This window comes from Peromyscus maniculatus, chromosome 2 (genome assembly GCF_049852395.1).
Source record: "Peromyscus maniculatus bairdii isolate BWxNUB_F1_BW_parent chromosome 2, HU_Pman_BW_mat_3.1, whole genome shotgun sequence".
NCBI classification, from domain to species: Eukaryota; Metazoa; Chordata; class Mammalia; order Rodentia; family Cricetidae; genus Peromyscus; species Peromyscus maniculatus.
Genome location: NC_134853.1, coordinates 15,072,431 through 15,093,947, shown reverse-complemented (window position 1 = coordinate 15,093,947; position 21,517 = coordinate 15,072,431).

The window sequence follows — 21,517 nt, the reverse complement described above, 5'->3', positions numbered from 1 at the left end:
GAAGTGTGGACCTGTGGAAACTTATGAAGTGTGTTCAGAGTCAGTTTACTGAACTTCAGACTAATTAGAAAGTATTAAAGCCTTCCAAAAGTTTTTGAGCTTGTTTCTTTTTCTGCATTAGTGAGCAAGACTGAGTTTTGCTTCCTAATTCTTAAAATATTATTCTTTTGGATGCTTTTATTCTTTGGGTGGTCTCAGACTGGTTTTGAACTCCTGGACTCCAGTGAATTTATTGAGATTGCAGGAGAGTGCCACTGTGCATGGCTTCTTTGAAGTTTTAGATTTTTGTAATGTTTCTCAGGGCCTAGACATTGAAACACAATCTAGACATGGTTGGGCTAGAGATCATTCAGATTAGGATACAACTTTAAGGCAGTTTTAAAGAAACTATCCTTATCTTAGCTTTTCAACACAATGGAAAACATGCACCTTAGAAGGATAACACACGCTAGTCTTTTAGTACTCACAAGCACTGGATAAAGGATTCTAAGTGGTCATAAACAGATCAGCAATACTAAGTGCTATTTTATTAAATTTTTAGGAGCAAAAATTTTGGGTGGCCCAGTTGTAATTACTTGATGAGACATGGCTTAGAAAAAAACAGTCACCCATTTAAATGTCACTTGCTGTGAGGCAGCCCTTGGAGATCTGGTGGTGAGCAAGGCAGATGCTGTTCATCTCAGTGAATGTAAAATCTTGTAAGAAAGGCAGGCATCTGTAGACAGTCAAAGTCATGCACAGCATATTATTGGCATGTATAAAAGGGATTTCATGTATTCCAGAAGTTTAGAAAGACAAAGAAGTGATTAGAAGTGTCAAAATAAAGCTCAGCTTAGATTAACAGACAAGATCCATTTGTCTACCCAGTCTCAACAACAAACACTGCAGAGCTTACAGAAGATGAACGTGAATAAGTCACAAGAGGTCGAAGAGGGTCTGTAAAATGTTGAAGAATGCATTAACACTGCAGGCAGTGGAAAGAGCTGAGGTTTATCACACATTAACAAACTCTGACTGATAAGGATTAATGACTTCCTTTCCTGTGACTCCCTCACAGAGATTTTACTTTTGTTGCATCATTTAATATTGTTTGGTCTGAGAAATTTTCTTGAGAACTTTTTTTAAAAATTGATGAGTTGAGGACTAGAAAGGTTGAAGACTTTGTCCACTGTCACCGAGCTTGTAAGTGTGAGAGAATTAATAGTATTACTGAGTGGTTAGGAAACAGTGTGTAACTCAAGCCCATTTCCTAAACTCTTAACCTAATCTACACAAAGGAAGATGTTAACAACATGAAGACTGAAAAAGAAAATGTTTAAATTACTTAATAAATTACTTGACATAGTCTATTTAATTAATGTTAGTTATTTTGAGCTGTAAGCCTTTGGAATTATGATTGTAACAGTCAGAGTCCTTCAGAAAAGTCAGAACCAATAAGAGACATTTTTACACCTGTATCTATTTCTTAATTTGTATCTATGTCTATCTCATGTCTCTGTCAATCAATCCAACCACTTACTCACTATCCATTCATCATCCATCTATCCATCTATCCTTCCATCCATCTATCCATTCATCCACATTTTTACTTTTAGGAACTGGTTTACATACCTACAGAGGCTGAGCATTTCCACAACCTGCCATCTGTAGACTGGAGACAGAAGAAAACCTGTAGTGTAATTATGGCCAAGTGTGAAGACCTGTGAATCAGGGGAGCTGATTGGTATTGGAAATCCCAGTCTGAGGACAGAACAAGACAAGATGAGCTATTCTAGTCAACAGTGAGGCAGAAAAAAAAATTAGAGGTAGTTCTCCCATGTTCTATTCTTTAAGGTCCTCAGTGTATTGCCTAATGTCCACCCAACACAGGAGAAGGCAATATTCCTTACCTAGTCCACCAAATCAAATGCTATTCTCTTTCAGAAGCCCCTTTGCAGCTAGAACCTTCATAGACTTGAGTCATGATCTGCTCAAGTTAACACATAAAGTTAATGACCATGGTTGTTCAGTCTCTAGGAGCTCTGAAAGCACATTTAATTTGATCTAAGTTGAAACTGGGAAGGAGAAGAGTGGGAGTGGTCATTCTTTTATGGAGAAATAAACTTCATCCAAAGGAATTCATGGTCCCCAATAATACACCAGGGATTGAGCTGTGACTGAGCCAGGAGTCTGATGTCTTTTCAGTCCGCTGCTCTTCCCTCATGATCAAGCTTCTCCTTAGTGAACCATGCTTATAAAAATAAATCCCTTAGTGACTACCCTGGGTTCTCTATTTAGGGAATTGTCTCTCTTACAAAGTGGCCCCTGCTCTTTGATGCTGGAGACTAGATTTTGTTCATTAGGTGTTCTCATAATGTTCACCACAGACACACATACAAAGAATTTGTTACACACACACACACACACACACACACACACACACACACACATCACTGAATTAATAAGGAGTGTACAGATATTGATAGACAATGCAAAACAGATACTCCAGTGACATTCTGAAACAAAAACAACTTTGGTTTGTTATGGTATCCTGGCAGATAGTTCTTTATTTTTGACTAATGCTTCTATGTCCTAGCTAGCTATGTTTCCCATTGCTGTGACTTTAATATCTAACAAGAAGCAGCTTAAAGCATGGGTTCATGTTGGCTGCCATTGTCTGGGTGGGGATGGCATGGATGCAGGGGTGTGAGCCTGCTTCTCATACCTAATCACATGAGGGAGCAGAGACAAGAGCATGCATCTGGCATTCACCCTTCTCTCTTCTTCCTCTGTTCATGATTCCAGCTCATGGGTGCCAACCATATGTGGGGTGGTTCCTCCTTTTACAGTTAAACATATCTAGAATCACTCTAGTAAACACAACCAAAAAGGTATCTTCAACATATCAACTGAGTGTATCAGGCTCTACTGACTCCCAGTGGGAGGCCTTGCCTTGGAGGAGGTAGAAATTGGGGGTGGGCTGGGGAAGGAAAGCTGGGGGGTGGGAGAAGGGAGGAGGGAGGAGGGAGGGTGAGGGGATCTGTGGTTAGTATGTAAAATGAATGGAAAATTTCTTAATAATAAAAAAATGAAAAAAAAATCCCTGTTTAATTATTAGTGGAATCAAGTTGGCAATCAAAATTAACCATCATACCCAAATTCTGGGCATATGGGTTCTTGTTAGAAGGAGCCAGGTGCCAGGTGCCAGGTACCCTGTGGCATCAGAGTTATTTAATGTAAGCTTATTTGATTCGCTGAAAATCAGCTCTCCTTTTGTGTGTAACCTGTGTGTGCTTAAGTGAGCTTGGAAATCTGGAAGGAGCCTTCACATAAGATTTCTCATTGTGCTTATTTGCAAGTGGTCACAGGAAAGGCTGCTCTCCATTCTTAGAGCTTTGCAGATTTCCTCCATGCCTGTGTCTTAAAGCTTTGATTCTGGTGAGGATTTACAGCAAGAGTCCTGCCTCCCAGTAGTAGAAAACAGATACTGCAAAGGCTGAGGCTTCAGTCTCCTCCTTCCCTTTGTTTTTGAGCCATACATGGTTTGGGCTGGCTAGATGCTCCTTGGTTCTGGCCAGTCCAGTGAGAATGATAGCCATATGTAAGGCAAAGCAGGAAATGATTTCTCTGAAACAGACCAATTTCCCTTTAGCCAGTAGTGCGGAAATATGAACTTCACTCCCTTTTCATTCTGATGTAAATAATATTTAATTATAGAAGCCACGTGTTATGTTTTGACAGAGTCATTTGTGAGGAGTCAGCAGAGGTAAAATCTGTATGAATAAGGCATGGGACCTTTGTCTTGAGGATTAGCATAGTGTCTGAAAGAACTCTTTAAGAAGGACAAATTTATATTTCAATCACAGGCCACTAAACTAGAATGTCTAGTGAGTGATGATGGTCTGGATTGCCACCAAGACAGAACATACGTGTCTATCTGTACATGAGTGTGCACAGAGATCTGCTTGCCTTTCGTAGGCATTAGTTCAGTGTTGAAAAGGTCAAGGAGCATGTTCTTTGCATGCCCAAGGATACACCATGTTTGGACTCTCTGGAGAATCAAAAAATATTACCTCCTTTCCCCTCAGTAATTCAAATACTTAAAATGAGTTTTACCCACAATATAACGAGATAAAGCCCTTATTAAAAAATTTACCTTTAACAATAAAATCCAAAGAAATAATTTGAATGATTAGGAACAATGCATTACGATGAAAGAAAAGACCATGTCAGGAGAGTGGGAAAAAGTGCTGTTTGCTGTTTTTTGGGGGACCGAGAGAATTCTGTTTCCTCTGAGAAGTTTAATTCCATGTGATAAATTGTATGGCCTGGTAGGAATGACATTTGCATACTGACAGTCTTGCTTATGCCGGCTGTACTTAGCCACCATGCATAATCACATATGTGAATGACTACGTTGAATAGACCTGTTCCTGAAAATATAGTCATAGCATATTTGTGTTAATTACCATATTCTTTGAGAGAATCTTGCATAACATAAGCTTTTACTTGTTTCCTTTGAAGACAGTTTTTCATGCTTTCACTTGGAAAACAAACTAGGTCTTTTGTCTAAATGCAGAAAAGGGTTTCTGCTGACAAAAATTTCCAAATCTGATCATGCAGTGCGGCAGCCTGTGGGAGGGTGTGATGACTGACTCTGGGGGTCACCCTGGCTGGATTAAGTGAGTCTCATGATGAAGTACTGTTTATTCCCAATGCCTCAGTAAGTCTCCATCTGTCTTCTGCGGGAAAGGAAACCCAGGTGCTTTTGCTTTTTGATTAGATTGATCCAGATGTATGTGTGTGTGTGTGTGTGTGTGTGTGTGTGTGTGTGTGTTTCTAGAGGAGACTGGTGTAGTAGTTCATGGACTGAGTGAGGAAGCTGGATGGGTGCATCCAATCAGAAAAGCTAAGGAGTGGGCAGGGCAGACAGAAGAAATATGGCAGAGGGAAGGTGAGTTCATGGAAGCCCTCTCTCTCTTGAAGTTGGGATACCCTATTCTCTGTCCTTGGTCCTCAGAACTCTAGGTTCACTGGTCTTTGGACTTGGAGGCTTGTGCTGCAGCCCCTAACATTCTTGCAAATGGATTAATTTGGACTTTTCAGCCTCTTTAGTGGAGTGAGCTTCCTCCTCCCCTCCCCCCATGGTTTTATCTCTGTGGAGATAAGGTAAATGGCCATCTTCATTGCTCTATTTTGTCTGATTTCCTTCTTTATTTTTGTTTGGATGAGACTAATGGCATGTGTCTCTAAGGAAGTTTGTGAAAATGAACCATGAATTATTTAGGACCATAAACTGAGTGGCTGCCTTTGAAAATCTCTGAGATTTTTAGATTTCACTTCAGCTCCTGCTTCTTGCATTAGTTACATGTTTTAGTTGCAATGACAAAATCCTTGGAAAAAGCAATTTAAGGAAGGAAGGGTTTATTTTGGGTGACAGTTTGAAAGTAAAATGCCTCATGGAGGGAAAGGCATGTTGGCAGAAGCATAGGATAGTTGATCACATTGCATCGATAGTCAGAAAACAGAGAGACGGATGCTGGTGCTCAACTCAATTTTCCTCTTTTTCTTCAGCCCACAACTCCAGTCCATGGAATGGTACCACCTACATTCTCTATGGTTCTTCCTATCTTAGTCCAAGCTCTCTGTCAATGTTCTTAAAGATAATCCCAGAGGTTTTTCTCCAAGATGGTCTAGACAATCAATATTCACGTCATGCCTCTTGATGAAGCTGGATCTCCAGCAGCTCATGAGCAAGAACTCGGGTGCTGATGAAGAACAAATGAAGAGGGATAGGATAAGGTAAAGGTTCCCTCTTCCATCAGTGTGGGAGATGGAAAACTATAAGCTAAAAACAAGACTCTGGTGTTAGCATTGGCATGTTAGGGACAGTTTACTCGGGATTCTTTTATGAAGGAAACTATTGCTTTATTTTAAAATGTCTGTCCGCCATTGTATTTGTTATATTTTTGGCGCCTGGATTTCTGTCTTAGTTTAAGTAGATGATATGGCTGTGATATTAGATATATCTGACCATCCTCAAGTGTCTCTTCAACCTGTTCACTGTTATTTATCAATTTTAGCTTGATCTATTCTTTCTGCCTGTCTCCTGCCTCTGGTATCACATGTCTCTTCTCTTTATCTGCCTGTGCTCTTGCTAGTGTGATGGAATGGAAAAGACTGTGAGCTGTGAGGTTCCAGATCCCAAAAACCAGTTATTAGCTGTGTGACCTGAGACAATCTTTTTGGGTTTTTAAAATTCTCATTAACTAGATCTTAATACATTTATATTAGGAGCAAGTAAATAATTGATTCGTTAATGGTATAAAAGTGTCTTAGTTAGGGTTGTTTTGCTTCGACAAAACACCATGACCAAAACTACTTGGGGAGGAAAGGGTATATATGGATTACAGGTTACAGTCGTGAAAGTGCAGGCAGGAATTTAAAGCCAGAACTTGGAGGCAAAGACTGTGGAGAAACTCTGCTTACTGATTTGCTCCTCAAGGCTTGCTTCTTTATGTGACACAGAGCCACCTGCCTAGGTCTGGTACCATGAACAATGGTCTGAACCCTTCTACACCAATCACCAATCAAAAAACTGCCTTGCAGAGTTGCCTAAAGGCCAGTCTGATGGAAAGATTTTCTCAGTTGAGGTCCTCTGTTTCCAAGTGAATCTAGCATATGTCACGTTGACAAAACACTAACCAGCATAGATAGGTGCTCATCACAGTGACTAGTACTTAGTGCTGTCACCTCGTGTTGAGCCCCTGTTTATTCAGTGTCCATAATCTTCCTTCCTGTCTCCTGGCCACATGCCCCTGCTTCACCATGCTCAACCCCATTGACTTTCCAGGCACTGGAACCCATTCCTTGCTGGTTAGACATCAGGCCTTTCCCTGTCTTCTCTTTGAACATGTTGGCTTCTAGATAGGGACATTAAGACAAAGATAGTCAGTGATATAGTCACCTTGTGTCTTTCACCTTGTCATCTCTGTTCACACTTCTTTTAATATCTATCCATAATTAGTAGTAAGCTGCCTCTTAACAGGGACCATTTACTTGTCTGTCTCAGCAATCGTTAGCACTCCAGGATGCTGGAGAGGGAGAGGAAATAAATCAATATGTAATCTGATATTGCTTGAGATTCAATGTGATGAAGCAAATATTAAAAAAGACGTAGTCTGAACACATAATCACTGTGATAGCTTTATGTCTTATAGCTTTTTCTCCCACATTTGCAGAGTTCATATTAACAACACTTTTCTGTTTTGCCAAACTAGGGAAGCATTGATTTTCAATCTTTTCATTGTAGTATCTTTTTGCTGAAATATGATGACTTTTCTTCTTACTTATATCAGTTTTTCTATAAACTGCAATTTAATCTCTATTTCTGTCATAATAGATAATTTTTCCTTTTTTCCCCTATTCACTGGCCCTGTAACTCTTACTCAAGAATGGCCGTGGTCATTGTTTTCTGTCCATGTCATTTGAGTTCCATTGGTTCTGTGTCTTTCAGGTTTCAATAGTCCAAGAAATACAAAAACGAGTCTTGGAATCCTTAAATGACCAGCATTGCATACAGTGTGGTCTCCTGGCTCAGTGTGGATAACTCTAGTTATGGTGTAAACATTGACTCCAAATGCTTCTTAGAAACATATCATTCCATTAACTCTTTACCTAGTCTGCATTGTGTTCTGTGGAATCAGAAGGAACAAATTTGGTTTCTGCTTCTAAATAATTTGTCGTCTGCCCTGAACAAACTCTTCCTTCCCTAAATATAGTTTCAAATAAGCTTTTCCATTCACTCTATTTGTGCAAACTGATTTTTGTTAACACACAGTTATGATATTTGTCATAAGATTAGAGACTTACTTTCTCTATGGCAATGCCAGAGAAGAGATCACAGAATTATCTACATTATATTTTATGTACTGAAAATCAACAGTTACAGCAGCTCCTTTATATTTTAAGAAAGCCCATGTAACCAGAGATTTCTAGGCAGTGGAAGCTGTGCACACCTGATTCCATTGACATTTGCCTTGGAGACGGATGACCAATGATAAGCAAAATGATTCTTAAATTACTAATGTGCTTTTATCTTCTAGTGTCTATGAGTTCTGCTCTAGTTAACTGGAGACATTCTCCTGTCTGAGAGAGGAAGAGAATGTATAAGAAAGAATGTTGAAGAGACAGAAAATGGCATATCACTTCTGACATGAAAAAGAGGATTAAAGCAAAATAAAAGTACTGTGAAAACCAGTCTATGATTGAAAGATGGTTTTCCAGCCTCTTCATTTTCCACCTCTAACACATTAGGTGCTATATCTGGAGGATCTCATAGCTGAGAGGTAACCCCTCCACTCATGATAACAAAGCCATGAAATGGCAGCAATGCCCACGCCTTTCCCAAACCTGGGTGATGACAGGAAGGTGGGCATTGATTGGATGTATGCCTCCACTCCTCTTTCTTGACTGAGGATGGTGGGTTCACAATCCTAGCTGTGAGAAAAATAAATAATTGGGACTCCAGCACTTTATTCTCTTTTAAGGTTCTGCATAAAACCTGTTCAGCTTTTCCAGTTCCATTTTGTTCACAGTGCAGTGTTGTTAAGGAGTCAAAGGCCTAGAGGATGGGTTTTTCCTCAGCCCCTTTGCATCTCCCAGTCTGCTGTGGTATCTACTCTTAATGGTAGAGGACATAAGAGAAACCCAAAGTTTTGCAGTTGTGGAGGACCAGGTTGGTCAGAATATGACTAATTTTGGGCAGGAAGAAAGGTGGAAAAGGAAAAGAGTCGAGGAGAAGAAGGGAAGAGCAGGAAGAGAGGACAGAGGAGAGGGACTCCAGCTTCTGGCCACCCATGCAGCAGCCATGTAACCAGGAAACCAGGAGACTGGAGTAGCATGCTCATATTTCCCCGTCACCCTGCTTCACACTCTTCTCTCCTCACCCAGATATCAAGTTACCTTTCAGTGATGAGAAAGGTAGCTCTGTGCATACCATGCAGACTACTGCCTGAAGACGTTATTAATTTATCAAATCAGACTATGTCAGCCCAGGTTATGAATTCATTTAAATGTGCTCACTCTAACCAAAAGACAGGGGCTCATGAGGAAAAAATGTAAATAATCAAATAAACACATAACATATTTGCTGCAAGTTGCTAGAGTTAAAAATTTTAACCTCCATTATGCATTGAGCATCCCCAAAGACCTCGATTTGGATTTGAAAGGAGGAGAGAAATTGTCCTAGTGATTTACCACCTGAAGTTTACTGATGCATGAAGTTAATCTCAATTTTCTATTCATGTGGGGTTTATTTGCACATGGTGTACTACATTAATTTTTCAGCACAGTTTTTATGTATTTTTATTAAAGTATACTTTTCTTTTGACATTTTTAAAAGCCCTGTTGGTATTGCAGAACCCAATGCATGCATTCATTGGTTTGATTCACGCCTGCTTCTTGCTTACTGTTCATGTTTGTCTTCTGGGAGACCAGTGCAGAAAATCCTGTTGATTCTCTGGTGTTCATTGAATATTCAGCTAGGATTCCACACACTGCTGGGATTTGCTACTATTTATGTATATATCCCACCAGGCTAGGGACCCTGATAGATTTGTTAATCTTAGTGAAAATAATTTTTGGTATTTTACTACTGAGAGCAGATTTGAACTTACTAATCTATTTTTCTTTATGATACCAGATTCTGGCTTTTATTTTAAAAAAGACTTAGCTATATCAGGATTAACATTTTTCCTAAAATTTGTTTTTAACATTGGAGATCTATGAGAAATTATGTTTATGAATGTCTTATTTACTTTAAAAATCAAGTGATTATATTATGGGGCGTGATGGCTATTCTTGGTTTTTACCTTGACTACATTGGGACTGAACTACAATCCACAAATGGAGACAAACCTGTGAGATATTTTTTTTTTTGCTTGGTTTGAAGGGAGTTTGGTGGACCAGCCTGACTCCATCTTAAGATTAGAAATCATCTTGTTACAAGTTCAAATAAGTTCATTACTGTTTTCTGTAAAACTTAAATTGACCATGTCTTGACCCATCTTCCGGAATTTGACAAGATACACATCCTCCACCCTGACCTGCACCCTGCTAAGATAGATTAGATGTTCTGCCAGATAATTTTGAGATGTTCTTCCAAGTTCCAACATAACAAAAAACCCTTGGAGAGCTCCTTGCCTTGCCATTTTTTTTTTGTTTTTTGTTTTTTGTTTTTTGTCTATATATGCCCCGCCTTCCTCCTGTGTTTTCTACTATTTTCTCAAATTCTGCTTTAGGGAGATAGCCCTGTCTGACAGAAAATAAAACCTGCTTAACTTGACCCAAAATATTTGGGTCAGTGGTCTTCCTCTCACTTGATGGGATTAATAGGTGGATCCACTTCTTGTCCAGACATTTGAGGCAGGAAGACACACCCTCTTGATCTGGAACTTGAGATGGGAAGAAACAATATAAGGACATGGGAGAAGGATGCTTTGGCTCTTTGCCTGCTTGTCCTTGCCTTGTTAGCAAGTCCGTTCCTTCACTGGCATTAGAACCTACTTCGTTGGGATTCCAGTGTCTACTGAAGACCAGCTCAGACATCTGGCCTTGTGTACTGAGTGACTTTTTGATTCTTGGACTTTCCATTCATAGTCAGCCATTGTTAGTTTAGTTGGACCATACCCTACAAGTCACTCTAATAAACTCCCATTATTTATATATATTACAAACATATATTTATACTTTATATAATAAATAAATATATATTCATTCTATAAGTTTTGCTACTCTAGAGAACTCTGAGGTTTACATGGGGCTAAAAAAATTTTCAGTGAAGAAAACAGCTGATATCTATGAATGTGGTTCAGTAGTAGAACACTTTCTTAGCATGCTCAAGGTCCTGGATTCAGTCTCCAGCACTGTTGCTGGAGGGCTTCTCTCCAGGTTCCACCAAGCCCCGAAGACCCACAATCCACGTATAAAATAATATTACTTATAAACTGTATGGCCATGGCAGGCTTCTTGCTAACTGTTCTTATAGCTTAAATTAATCCATTTCCATAAATCTATACCTTGCCACGTCGCTTGTGGCTTACCGGTACTTTACATGTTGCTTGTCCTGGCGGTGGCTGCAGTGTCTCTCCCTCTTTCTTCCTGTTTCCCCAATTCTCCTCTCTCCTTGTCCCGCCTATACTTCCTGTCTGGTCACTGGCCATCAGTGTTTTATTTATATAGAGTGATATCCACAGCACAGCACTGAAAAAAGAAACACAAGAAATTGATATTACTATTTTTAGCCCCAAACCCACAGAAGGACCTTCTCTTATATTCCCATTTCACAGTCAAGCAGCTGTGGACATCTTGTCCCAGAGTGTGTGTTAAGGGAATGGGTTGATGGGTGGTGTCATTTTAGCAGAGCTTCTGTAGACACTACACTTAGAGGAATGGCTGTCACATAGGATGTTCTGGTCTTGGGGATGGTGTGCAGGGAAATGTTTTGAAAGAACAAACTATTGGTGTCTCTCAAGTCACAGGTGACACTTATTCTCCCCCCATGCAGGGTAAACACAGAAGCAAGAGAACGCAGACTTGGGAAGAATGGAATCGCTTGCAATAGCTGAGTCCTGCATCATAACCTGCTGACTTGTGCTCTTTATTAAACTGTATGATCACTCAAGACCAGAGTTCATTTCATCCCAAGATTGAGATATCATTGTGTGTATGTGTATGGGTCCTGAAACTAGAAAAGGGACCACGAAAGAACATGATAACTTCAGAGGGGGAGAGAAATAAACAGGGGATAATAGAAACTGTGAAATTAAAGCAAAGCAGTGAGAAGAAGCAGCAGGTAAGGACCAAAGGGACTGGGGAGAAGAGTGGGCAGGAAGAACAACAAGAAAAAAGCATGTATGAAAATGACATGATAAAACCCATTAGTTTGTATGCTTATTAAAAAACAAATTATTTATCTGTCATGTACTAGTCTATAATGTATTATGTCCATCTATATCATCTGTATCTACATGAACATACATCTATCTGTCTGTCTATCTATATCTATCTATCTATCTATCTATCTATCTATCTATCTATCTATCTATCTATCTATCTATCTATCATCTATCTATCTATCTATCTATCTATCTATCTATCTATCTATCTATCTATCTATCTATCTATCTATCTACCTATCTATCTATCATCTATCATCTATCATCTATCTCTATATGTCTCTGTGTTTCTGTTCCCATCTCTTCATCTCTGTTTATATATAAATTGGGATAACTGTGGAACTTGACCTGTTCATCTCACAGAGTTTTGTAGACATGAATGTGATTTTATGTATAAGGGAAGCTTTTGTACACTGTTAAGCTTTGCAGGTGTTTGTTACCATTACATTTTATTTTCTGTTGCTCAGCTGAGCTGAAGAGAACCAGTGTGGCTGAGGGAATAGAATTCCATGGGGAATAGAATCTACTCCTCTTAGATGCTGATGATCCCAGTTAATTGTCAATAGTACTTTCTTTCACTGCCCCTCTACTGCACCATGTATGCTTAGGACACTATTGGGCTTTTCTCCATTTATCTCCATAGAGTGAATTAGAGGGGGAAATGGACAAAGTCAGAGCAATGGAGGGTACTTCTGCTGCTTGTATAAGATTAACTGGCTGTTATCAGAGGGAAATCCTACTTGGAGGCCAGTGGCCTGTTAACACTAATCTGTGTGTAGATTGCAAGAATACATCATGTTTCCTTTTGCTTGCAGGTGTTTACAATGTGACCTCTGGAGCAGCCCTGTCCTCTAATGGTCCTTCCATCCTGCACTTCTCAGTGTTGCTTCCATTGCATGTCTTCCCATTACTTTCTCTTAATTTTTTTCCCAGCCTGGATAAAAATTCTATTGTATTGTATTGGATTATTGTTTTGTCTTGTGTTTCTAACCCAAGCATATCTTAAGTTTCCTATGCTACACAGGATGATCTCAAGTTTCTAATATTCACACCACCAGTATCCTGAGTGCTGAGAATACACATATAGGCCACCAGATCTGGCTTTATATGGTACATGGTACAAGAGATTGGAGCCAGAGCTTCACACATGTGATCTAAGCTCTCTACCAATTTGACTATATTCTCAGCTCAGTGGTATGGCCTAGGCTAGCCTGTAACCTGTGATTCTTTTGCTTTATCCTCTTCAGAATTTGCCTACCACTGCACACTGCTATAGTTGGACACTGTTGCTTATCTCTAAAATCTTTAATTTTCCTAAATATTTATTGTAAGACTCCCTTTCCCATTTAAAGCAAATGCCAAGTAATTCATTCATACATCTCTTTTAAGGCAACCACCTAGAAATAGCCTGACTTCTTGAAAGTAGATGGAGTGAAGGGGAGCTTGAAGATCAAGTGGGAAAATAAATTTGCAATGATGTGGCATTTAAACACTGACCTAGTATGTCTAGATTTGTAGTTATTACTGTGGAAGGCTATGGAGACTCTAGCACACATTCCTGTTCCCCTATTCTCTTCTAAGACAGCATCTTATTATGTGCTGTAGGGATGGAATCCAGCCCACTATAATTTTATCAGTTCTTAAGTTGTTGATTCAGCATGTGTGAAGCACATAGTTCCACTCCTAACACTGCCATTAAATTACTGTGACTTAAACAGAAACTGAAAAAATGTGTTTATTGAGAAACCATAGATTTGGAATGAGGACAAGGTTTTTTGAGGGATGGGGTGGGGGCAGTAAGTAGTATGAAAAATTTGTATGACAGAGCACATTTCCCCAGGCTATTTTAGATGGAATCAGTATCCTGTAGGGGTGGCAAAAATTCTGAGAAATGCAGGATTTCCAGCAGCTGCTGGTTGAGCTCTGATGCTGTGATCTTGGCAGAGTTCTACCAGAAGGAGAGGTTTGTCTTCAGACCTGAGGATCCCAGTTCTCTCTGGGTTGATATTGCTATTTTGTTTGTGAACCCAGTTGAACACCTTGCCTTTGATTTCAGCCCAGTTCCCAAGAGGCTCATCAGCTTTCTTTTCATTATCAATTATACACACCAGGATGAAAGGCAGAAGCACACAGATAATTAAGCAGAATTTCTCAGCTATACTTAGAAATTAGGGCAAAAATGTGTGCATAAAAATAGCACACTAAATGTTTAAAGCTTGAAACTCAGACTTTGCAGTTCAGTGATTCTTGGTCATGTCAGTGCTGGGAAATACTGGAGGATAAATATTTTATTGTACAGTCAAAAGTATTTCTAATGTATTGTCATATACATTTCTTTTTCTATAGAATAAATAGAATTGACTTCTGCAGGCTTGAGGATCAAAATGTCTTCTAAACATTTTGATTCAAGGAACATCCTTGAGTATATTAATGATTCTTGCCTCTTCCTACCCTTCCCCAGCATCTGCGAACACCACTTGTGATTGCTGTTTGTGGTGGATTCCAACCTCAGTTGTTCAGACCAGTACTGGTTCTAATGCTCTTCAAACACGTCACAACTTATTTTTGGAAAGTCTTGTCTAGAACACTTGATGTTACACCCATTTTCGGAATGTAATTTTCCAATGGAGTTTCTAATTCTGTGTTTAGCATCTAGCCACATGCAGTAGGCTAAGGAGAAGGGTCGGATTGTAGTCAGGACCAGTTGTTAAATCCATCATACTTTTCCCGGTCCAGACTTAAGGAAAAGCGTAGGAAGATTTGAAATCCTTAGAGTCTTGATCCTGACAGGTTATCAGTGATAATTTTATTGAAAACTCAGCCTGCCTAAAAGCATACTAAAGAGCCACATGTGGTGATATGAGTGGATTTGTGTAGTGACGCCAACAGTATCTTGCATATGGGATTGGTTACTGACTGTGCAGTCCCCAGAAACACTGATTACATGTAAGTACTGTTTTAATGTTAGATTCTCTTTGTTTGCACATAGGGTTTAAGATACCTTAGTGTGAGGTATCTCAAACATAAAAATATGTGTTTATGGTACAACCACAGTTTAAATATCATTAGCAATAACAACCTAGCATTTGGGCATCATGATGATCAATCTTCAGTTTTAACTTGACTGTATTTAGAATCACTTAGGAGACACATCTAGCTAGATGTGTCCATAGGGTGTTTTCAGAGAAGCTTAGCAGTGGAGGGAACACCTACCCTGGATATAGGGAGTGTCATTCAAGGCACCGGAGACTCAGACTGGGGGAAAAGAGGAAAGGGAAAAGCAGGAAGGTGGCTGAGCACCAGCCTTCATTTCTCTCTGATTCCTAATTGCAGACTTGATGTGACCTGTCTCATGCCCTTCCATGACAGCTTGTGTCCTTTTAAACTGTGAGCCCAAATAAATACTTCCTTCCTTCCGTTGCTGTTGCCTGGCACTTCATCAACAATGGGAAAGGTAACTAGTTCAGGCACATGCCATCTGTTTACAAACCACAACCATACCAGTTTCTTTGAAGCATGTTAGTTCTTTCCCGAGTTTATGTCTTTTCCTCCTGCAGAGAATGATGGGATGTTCTAGATTCATGCAAAAACTTTCCATCTGCTTATTTTCTCCTTTATTGTAATGTTGCTGGAGAGCTTCTGTCCAGGTTCCACTAAGCCCCCGCAGTCCCACAATCCACGTATAAAATAATCACTCAGACATTTATATTACTTATAAACTGTATGGCCATGGCAGACTTCTTGCTAACTGTTCTTATATCTTAAATTAACCCATTTCTATAAATCTATACCTTGCCACGTGGCTGGTGGCTTACCGGCATCTTTACATGCTGCTTGTCCTGGCCGTGGCTGCAGTCTCTCCCCTTTCTTCTTTCTGTTTCCCCAATTCTCCTCTCTCCTTGTCCCACCTATACTTCCTGTCTGGTCACTGGCCATCAGTGTTTTATTTATATAGAACGATATCCACAGCACTGTAATGCAAATTTTATATGCATTATATATTATTCACTATGCCCAATTTTGAACTTTATATATTGAAAGATTATGTATAACTTTCTAGAATTGCTTTAAAATTATTATGCTTTTTTCCTTCAGAGCTATTCCTTTTGATACAAATAGGCACAATTAGTTTATTTTGTATTATTATTTTGTGGTCTGAATACACTATCAACTATTATACAATGAAATATCATTTTACAAATATCCATGGGAAATTTTTTATTAAAATTTGTAACCACAGGTGTCTCTGTAATCCCAGAAATCTAGAGGCGGGTGACTCATTGAGTTCAAGATCAATCTAGGGTACATTTTGAGACTTTGTTCCCTCAAATAAAGTAAATTGTATTTTTAACCTTGTTATGAATAGGAATCAATTTTCTTTGAATGTGTGTGAGTGTGTGTGGTGTATATAAACATGTGTACCTCCCTGTGTATGCCTCTGCATGAGCATGGAAGCCAAATGACATTGGGTGCCCTGTGCTGTTATTGTCTGCTCTATTCCTTTGATTCCACTCTGTTTCCAGTGTGACAGGGAGACATACTGAACCTGCAGACAGGCTGGTAGCTAGTAAGCTGCAGTGATGCTTCTGTCTCTGCCCCAGAGTATTGTGGCCATAGGCTTACCTGTGGCCATGCCGGGCTTTTCGTATAGCTTCTGAGGCTTTGAACTGAGATCGTTACACCCGTGCAGCAGACCCTTACCCACTTACCATCTCCTCAACCCTCATTATTCTTACTTATATTTCTTTGCATGGTTTATTAGACACTGATATAAGTGAGTGACAATTTTTACTGCTATGGTAGATTCTTTATTCATTGTTTTTCTGATATTTGTTACCTTTTTATTTAAAGTCAAATTTTTTGATAGCCACAGGATGACAATCCAACTGTGAGTCCCCTGCAGTGGTGAGGAATACTGTACACAGTTTTGACACAATGCTGAGGATTTGATTTCTGGTCCTCAATCTACTTCATCAAGTACTTCTCCAACTGAGCCATCTCTCCAGCCCTTTTCTTATATTTTTATTGGCCAGAATTCAGCTTTTCACTCCTTGTAGGATATTTCTGTTTCTCTTCAGATTCTTTGAAAAACACCCTTTCCTTGTCTTTGGTGTCTGGTATTATGAAAACCCTGGAGTGAACTTTCCTTTTATCCCACTTAAGATTTCTGGGGCTTCTGATCTCTTGGAATTGATATCTGTAATCATTTCTGGGAACTTCTCCCTGTTTTTATTTATTGCATTATAGCCTTTTTTAGTGTTCTCCCCTCTAGATCTTACACTTTTTCTGCCTTCTCTTCCATGGGATTCCCTGGGTTCTGAGGGAAGGGATTTGATGAAGACATGCTATTTAAAGCCATGTGTTCTAAGATCTCTCACCCTCTGCATAATGTCTGGCTATGGGTCCCAATCTGCTATGGGAGAAGCTTCTCTGATGTTGGCTGAATAGGGCGCTGATCTATGAGTTTAGCAGAATATCATTAGGGGTCATTTTATTGTTACTTTTTAATTTTTTAGACCAGTAGTATTTGGTTTTACCCTGGACATTGTATTCTCTAGTTCTTGGTCACCCAAGCAGTGTTGGATATGGGTTCCATCTCATGGAGTGGGCCTAAAGAATGTGTGTGTGTGTGTGTGTGTGTGTGTGTGTAATTAGTGAGTTTTGGTTTTAAACCTGCATTCTTTTGAACTGTATAAAGTGAAAACTGTTTGTGACTTGATATAACTTCAAGAAATGATGTTTCTTCTTTCTCATGTGTGTTGAAGAGGTTTGGCAATCTAAGCTCATGTCTCAGTTTTTAAGTTGGATTTTTCCAGGCTGCAAATGGATTGTGACTGTAGAATTGTATTTATAGTCTTTCACAGGAGAGTCACCCCCCCCCTTTTTTGTCATTTTTTCTTCTTTATTTTCTGAGACCCACAATCGAGGCAGATGAATCTTTATGAGGTGGGCTGTTTGGGGCTGAGACACAGATGTGTCACACTTCAGTACTCAACTTCTTGTGGGGTGTCTCTTTGCTCCCAAGCTTTAATCCTCCCATTTCTCTTCCACGGCTGTCAAAATCCAGGCTCTAGGTGAGCAAGGTTTGTCTGATGGTCTTAAGGCGTGTGCTGTCTCTAGAACCAGCTTATCCCTGTAGGATTAATTTCTTATTTCTGGACTAAAATGGTTTTCTTTGACTGCTAGTTCAATTGTGTTATAAAGATTTTTAAAGTACATAGTAGTCAGCACTTTTTCAAGCTCTGCGAAACTGTTTCTCTGTACCTTTAGTACGTGTTATTAATGGCACTTCCATGAGGATGTCTGTGTAAGATTTGAATGATGACTCAGAAAGACATAGAGGGTGTGTATTAGTTAATACTATTTTGAGTCACATTGTATTATAGTCATGAGACCAGAATCACATGTGTTAGTTCTCTATTGTCCTTGTTCCAGTCAGATTTTCCTCATTGATATGGGGAGAGTTTTTGTTTGTCTACTAGATGGAATACAAATATACTTATATTTCTCCACTTTTATACAAGTGCTTGTGCATGTGAGTAGAAGTATGCATGTGCTTGCATTGTATTTTGCTTAGTCCAAAATAAATTGCATATAGAATCTTTACATATATATGATATATATTTGAGAGATTATTTGCTATTTGAAGGATATACTAATTTTAAATCAGGAAATGTTTCTAAATTTTCTCAGAGCTCTTTTCCAACTTCAAGTGTTATCACTTGCTTCTCTCCTTGACATGACTTTGGTGCTGAAATTAACTTGGTTCACTCTCTTGTGTACATTTTGTCACTGTCCTTGTGAGGTCATTATTATCACTGTTTCTAAAGTAGCACTGATTTCCTCAGCTTTTCTACCTGAAGTTTTCCTTAGCATGAATGGACACCTAACTACATAATATATGTTCTAATTTGCACTACTGGAACACCAACTCCGTGACGGTTAAGTTTTCTCTGGAAGAGTGCCTAGAAAAAGGAGGGTACTCAATAGACACTTGCTACATGAATTAAATGAATGAATGTGATGGCATTTCATTTATTTGAAGATACAGAACTTCGTATGCAAGTCTACCTTGTGATATGTTAGTGAAAAATCAGGTGCCCTTGATTTAAGGTTCTTTATTGGAAACCGACAGCTCAAACGCATTTCCATGGTCACAATTTTTCATTTGAGCCTTTATAATTACATTTTCTGTTTCATTTTGATATTCAATACACGGTATAAGGGTTCCTACTATTCACATTGCATTTGTGTTCCTCTTTCTTTATCCTCAGACAATGACAAACTACTTGGGGATTTATATCTTTGTGCCATTCTCCAGGAATGTGGGAAGAATGACAACTAATGCTCCCTTTCTGTGGTGTGGGGTAGAGGCTGTCAACAGTCAGCTGGTATTGCCGACGTAGCATTAGCTGCACGTTGTCATCTCAAAGACAAAGTCTGAGTGATAGAACAGTGGCAAAGTATCGAATAGCACAGATCAAGGGCTTTATCTTGAGTTATGCAGAGCTTGAGGCAATAAACTGTCACTAAGATCTTCAGAGTAGAAGTATCCTGGCAGATCAGAGTGTCACATCTTTGAAATGTGGTGGAAAGAGCATTGACTTCTTTGTGTAACTGATCTGGATTGAATCTTGTCTTGAGTAGTCAGGCGTGCTTCCAAGGAAATAGTCAATAATTCCTTGGATTTCAAAGAAACCCGATAGTACCGTTGTTCCTCTGCATGCTCTTATTCCCCTGATGATGTCTGCTCTTTCTATGTCCTGTGATGCTGTTTCTAGGACTTCTCACCTGGCCCCTTCACCAGTGATTCAGGTTGGGTTTGGCACCTGCCGGAGATCATGGGGGTACCGGAGGTTGTGGCAAGAATCTTTCTTCTCAGCCTCATCCCTGCTTCAGCTCAGTTCTGCTTACCCTGCATCTCAACCTGAAAGCATAATTCTTGCTCCTCATTTTATTTTCTTACTTCTTTAGTCTCAGGGGTGTGAAGAGCTTCACATAGTTTCTAACTGCCGTGAACAGATTTTTTTTTTTAAATAAATGTCTCCTTCATTAAATTATTTCTTTTAAAATATCTGGGTGAATTGTATTTCCTTCTAGGACCCTTTACAGCAAATCAAGTAGCTTAATGAAATGGAATCCAGAACACTATGGGATGAGAAATGAGGCTTCCTCAAGGACGAGATACTTGTAGATGAAAAGTACAGCTTCTGATACTTAGTTTAGTATTTCCATGATGGAGCTGAAATCTCTCTCACATGGTCTTTGGAAGGATTAAACAGTATAAGCAGATTTGTTGAAATTTGTGGTGGTCATTATTATTTGAGCATGTGAACTACAAACCTTCTGTCATCACTGTACTGCTGTCTGTTTCTTTGTGACTGCTTTGCCTCCTAAGCTTAGTGTCCACTATAAGGGAATAAACAGCAGGAACAAGTAAATAGTTTTGAGTTTCAAGGCAGTGTGTATTATGACAGCCTATTGTTTTTATAATTTAGACTCTCTAGAGACATTATGCAAAAATATATCCAATAATCTTACAAGCTAGGCGTGGCCATGTTATATAGGAAAGAACTCAGATACAGAGAGTTCAGTGTCTTATTAAACATAATACAGGTGGTGCTCAGCAGACGCAGAACAAGGCTGGTCCACCAAAAGGATATAAAGAAGGGGGAGGTAGTAAAGTTGAAGATGAAACCATCTCAGGGTTGAGAAAGGGAGGGGAGGAAGTGGATCTTGCACAGGTAAACAAGAGATTTGTTATGGTGGAGGAGGAGGTGGAAGAGGAAGGTCTTTAGAAGAGGAAATGAGATGCTAAAGATGATGTAGAAGAGGACAAGGATCATTCAAGATCAGATGTCCTGACATTTGTGGGTTGTAGCACAGTGATTACATTTTTTGTTTCTTAATGTACAATAGTCACCCATACAGAAGATAATCTGTCAATTTTTAATATGAAAACTATAGGTTTTTTGTTTTTGCCTTGGCATTCTAATTAAAATTTACTAGTATAATAATGGTTGTGATGTACACAGAGAAAAAAATTCCTTTCCCACCCTTTTTGGGAAGCATTCTAACAATGTATTTAGAATCTTAAGATTTTCTAACCTCATAACTAAGGCATTGTTGCTTTTCCACAGGTACATTTCATTCACGGTATTTTAAAGCTATGTATGAATTAAAGGACAATACAGTCAGCTATGGTATAATGTGGCAATATTTTTTAAATAACAAGTTGATTTTAAAGAGCAATGGATAAATATTTAGTTTGATGACAATTAAAAATTTTTGTGCTAAGGGTATTTAGGGAAGTTTTTTAAAGAATAAGTTAGAAAGTAAAATCAGTATAAAATAATAATATTGAACAGTGCCCATTTGGGGGCTAACTAATGTTAATGCAGCATATTAGTGTAACTAAGAAGTTCTTTGATGTAGTGATTAAAAATGGTAAATCTGGATCCTATTTTTAAATATCAAACAAACACCATACTGCATATTCTGACAGCCATTTTCTTTAAAGAAAAATATTTTATTTCCCAGGCTACTATTCACAGTGGTAACCACTCCCTACTTCAAGGCTT